This window comes from Lycium barbarum, chromosome 3, assembly GCF_019175385.1.
Source record: "Lycium barbarum isolate Lr01 chromosome 3, ASM1917538v2, whole genome shotgun sequence".
Lineage (NCBI taxonomy): Eukaryota > Viridiplantae > Streptophyta > Magnoliopsida > Solanales > Solanaceae > Lycium > Lycium barbarum.
Genome location: NC_083339.1, coordinates 28,699,070 through 28,704,036, shown reverse-complemented (window position 1 = coordinate 28,704,036; position 4,967 = coordinate 28,699,070). Strand labels below are relative to the sequence as shown.

The 4,967-nt window shown below is 37.4% G+C and overlaps 1 pseudogene; it reads left to right on the top strand.

Moving 5' to 3' along the window:
• The first annotated feature begins 993 nt into the window (after positions 1 to 993).
• LOC132630889 (receptor-like protein 7) lies at positions 994 to 4,273 on the top strand (annotated as a pseudogene).
• The last annotated feature ends 694 nt before the right edge of the window (positions 4,274 to 4,967 follow it).

Sequence of the window (4,967 nt, the reverse complement as noted above, 5' to 3'; positions counted from 1 at the left end):
TTAAAAAGTATTTTAATAAATGCATATCTTTAGTTTAAGACTAGGAGATTCAAAAATCTCTCTTATTTCTTAAAATTTCATGCTTAACCAAAATAAGATACTTAAATTGAAACTGAGGGAGTAGTTGAAAACTTATTGGTGGTGAATTGAGAAGAATACGGTCTTTCTTTTTTGGTCAGAGGACAAATCTGATCAATCTCTTCAACAATTTATAACCATAAAATTCCAATCTAGTTATCAATCATATCAATAATATCATATCTACTTCTATCAAACTCCAATCGTCCAAGGAGCTAATTAACTCTCAATTCCACAACTTGGCGTTACCCATTGATAGGTGGTTCCATTTCATTTTCCGTTATCCATTTCTACTTATCTATATCATTCTCAAGTAGTTACATGATGAATTTCATAAATTTCGCAAGTTGTAGATCAACGCATTATCATTTTCATTCTAAGGAAAATTAATTATTTTACTCTCACAAGTGTGTTGGATTACACCCTTTTCATTTTATTTTTTTAAAATTTAATCATGTGGCATTCAGAGCTGCTACTGGTCCTATTCTTTTGAATTCGCGCCAAGTAGGTCCACTAACGATGGTAAAGCCTCCTTAATGAAAAAAATGTTTATTCTACAAATTCTAACTCAAAATTTCTAATAAACATGGAGAGATCATAATCATCCAGCTATATTTCTCGGTAATCCTCCACTCCCTCATGAATTAATGAACAAAGACCAAAGAGGAGACTTCCACAACGTGACACATACGAGTCAACTTAAAACAACAATAAATCCCAGTCGCAGTCTTGGTCATGAAAAACAATTTCCACAAGGAATAAATACATACTGAGAATCTTCAAAGTCTTCCACTGAATGAAGCCAAAAGGCCAACATCAAACAAGTAGAAAGAGTTAATACAATCTTTAAAAACGCATATTTTTCTTTGACATTTCTCAGCTTCTGTGCAATCCTCTTCTCCTTTTTAAGTTCCTTCTAACATCACTTCAGTCATCCACCTATACAAGTTGCATGAAAATGAAAACTCTGCACTTCCTATGGCTTTTCTTGATACCCTTTTGGCAAATCTTATCAGGTAATGAGATTTTCTTGGTTTCCTCTCAATGTCTTGATGATCAAAAGTCATTGTTGCTGAATTTGAAGGATAGCCTCCATTATAATTCTAGTTTGTCAAATAAATTGGCAAGTTGGAACAAGAACACAAGTGAATGTTGCAATTGGGATGGGGTGACATGTGATAGCTCTGGTCATGTGATTGCCTTGGAACTGGACAATGAATCAATTTCTGGTGGAATTGGGAATTCGAGCGCTCTTTTCAGTCTTCGGTATCTTGAGAAGCTAAATTTGGCTTACAACAGGTTCAATGCTGGCATACCAGTTGGTATAGACAACCTCACGAACTTGAAGTACCTGAATTTATCGAATGCTGGTTTTGTTGGCCAAATTCCAATGATGTTATCAAGATTAAGAAGGCTAGTTACTCTTGATCTCTCAACTCTTTTCCCTGACTTTGACCAGCCACTAAAACTTGAGAATCCCAATTTGAAACATTTCATTGAGAACTCAAGAGAGCTTAGAGAGCTTTACCTTGATAGTGTAGATCTTTCAGCTCAGAGGAAGTGAGTGGTGTCAATCTTTATCTTCATATTTACTTAACTTGACCATCTTGAGCTTGCGTACTTGTAAAATTTCAGGCCCTATTGATGAATCACTTTCTAAGCTTCAATTTCTTTCTATCATCCGTCTTGACCAGAACAATCTCTCTACTACAGTTCCTGAATATTTTGCCAATTTCTCGAACATGACTACCTTGACCCTCGCCTCTTGTAATCTGCAAGGAGCATTTCCTAAAAGAATCTTTCAGGTACCAGTTTTAGAGATTTTGGACTTGTCAAATAACAAGATGCTTAGTGGTAGTATTCCGAATTTTCCTCGAAACGGATCTTTCAGGACTATATCACTAAGCTACACCAACTTTTCTGGTTCATTAACAGAGTCCATTTCGAACCTTCAGAACCTGTCTAGGTTAGAGCTCTCCAACTGCAACTTCAGTGGACCAATACCTTCCACAATGGCAAACCTTACAAATCTTGTTTATTTGGACTTCTCCTCGAACAATTTCACTGGTTCTATCCTATACTTCCAAAGATTCAAGAAACTCACCCAGTTAGACGTCTCTCACAATCTCCTAACTGGTCCCTTGTCTAAAGCGCATTTTGAAGGACTCACAGAGCTTGTTAACATAAATTTAGGGAACAATTTACTCAATGGTACCCTTCCTGCCTATATATTTGAGCTCCCCTCCTTGCAGAAGCTTTTTCTTAATGGCAATCAATTTGTTGGCCAAGTCAATGAATTTGACAATGCATCCTCCTCTCTGCTGGATACAATTGATTTGAGCAACAACCACCTGAATGGACCGATTCCCAAGTCCATGTTTGAAGTTGAGAGGCTTAAGGTCCTCTCACTTTCTTCCAACTTATTTAGTGGGAGAGTGCCACTAGACCTCATTGGGAGGCTTAGTAACCTTACAAGACTGGAGCTTTCTTACAATAACTTGACTGTCGATGCAAGTAAATCAACCTCTTTCACATTTCCCCAGTTGGGCATATTGAAACTAGCTTCTTGTGGGTTGCAAAAGTTCCCTGATCTTAAAAATCAGTCAAGGATGTTCCACTTAGACCTTTCTGACAACAAAATATTGGGGGCAATACCGAATTGGATTTGGGGAATTGGTGATGGAGCTCTCGCTCACCTGAATCTTTCCTTTAATCAGCTGGAGTACATGGAACAGCCTTACAATGGTTCCAGTAATCTTATAGTGTTTGACTTGCGTTCCAACCGTATAAAAGGTGACCTAACAATTCCACCTCCTTCTGCCATCTTTGTGGACTACTCGTGGAATAATTTCACCAATTCCATCCCCCTAGATATTGGAATTTCTATTGCTCTTGCTTCCTTTTTCTCAGTTGCAAATAATGGCCTCACTGGAAGAATTCCTGAATCCATATGCAAGGCCAGCTATCTTCAAGTGCTTGATTTGTCTAACAATGCCTTGAGTGGAACAATACCACGATGTCTACTGGAAAATAGTACAACTCTTGGGGTGCTGAATCTAGGGAAGAACAGACTCAATGGTGTTATACCAGATTCATTGCCATTCGGCTGTGCTCTAAAAACTTTAGACCTCAGTAGCAATTTCTTAGAAAAGGAGCTGCCAAAATCGCTTGTCAACTGCGAGTCGTTGGAGGTTCTGAATGTTGGGAATAACAGACTAGTTGACAGTTTCCCGTGCATGTTGAGTAAGTCATACAGTCTGAGAGTAATAGTCTTGCCCTCCAATCAATTCAATGGAAGTCTTCATTGTCGTCCAACCAAAAATAGCTGGCAAAATCTCCAGATTATAGATTTAGCTTCCAACAACTTCAGTGGTGTGTTGAAAGCAGAATGCTTTTCAAATTGGAGAGGGATGATGGTTGCAGATGATTACGTGGAGACAGGACGCAACCATATCCAGTTTAAGTTCCTCCAGCTAAGTAACTTTTACTATCAGGACACAGTGACAATAACCATCAAAGGGATGGAGCTGGAGCTTATGAAGATTCTCAGGGTCTTCACATCTATTGATTTCTCTTCAAATAGATTTCGAGTGATACCAGATACGGTCGGGGAACTTAGCTCACTTTTTCTTCTGAATCTCTCACACAATGCCATTGAGGGACCAATCCCAAAATCAACTGGCAAGCTACAAATGCTTGAATCACTAGACCTGTCATCAAACCAGCTATCTGGAAAAATCCCCGTCGAGCTTGCAAATCTCACATTCCTATCATATCTGAACTTATCACTTAACAATTTGGTTGAAGGAATCCCATCGAGTAATCAATTTCAAACATTCTCTGCAGATTCCTTTGAAGGAAACAGAGGCCTATGCGGGTTCCCTCTCAGCATTTGCGCCAGCGATGCTCCAGAGTCACCACCATCACCGACTTCGCAAGATGACTCAGATTATGAATGGAAGTTCATTTTCGCTGTTGTTGGATACGTAGTAGGGGCAACAAACACTATTTCACTTCTATGGTTTTACGAGCCAGTGAAGAAATGGTTTGACAAGCACATGGAGAAATGCTTTCTTTGGTTTTCAACAATGTGACCCTAAAACAAATTAATGATGAGTTAATTTTACATGTGTTGCTGCTTGTGCCTCGCTTGAATCGCTTTGTTGTAAATAAACTGCAGAATAAACATAGCCATTATCAATATGCATAACCCTGGAAGTGGTGTTTTATTTAGGATCTGAGTACCAATATTTCCCTTACTACATACATCATCTCTTTTACAGATAATAAAAGAGCCATGTCCAAATACTCACTTCAATGCCTACCCATTTTCTGAGTCTTTCCTATTCAATTTGGAATGAACTCATATTTAAAAGAAATTACAAGACACTTCAAGCACTTATAAATCATCAAAAATGTAGCATTACAAATAAAAAGTGGATAATAGAGTTTTCAGAAAACATTTAGGCCTCATTTGTTTTCATTAACTAGTTTTCGGACACGTGCAACTTTCATAATAATTAGTACTAACGTTTTACAATTATTATAATAAACTGAAAGAATAAAAGAATAATTTATAATTATAAAAAGAATGTTGTTAATTAATCACCCAGGTTAAATAGAAATTGATTCAATGAGAATAATGAAAGGCTAATCAAAGGAAATTTAACTGAACATATATCAGCCTTTTCTATTCTAGTGTCCCAATAATCCGGATTCGCGCTTGAAGTTTCACTTTAGGGCCGCTCCTTATTAAAAGTGATTACTAATATTAAGGCTTAAACTCAAAATATATGAATAAGTACTTAAGCTCAACCATAGTCTTTGGTGAAAATATATATACAACCCTTGCACTACTAAAAACCAGCTAATTTTCGGCCTACAAAAAC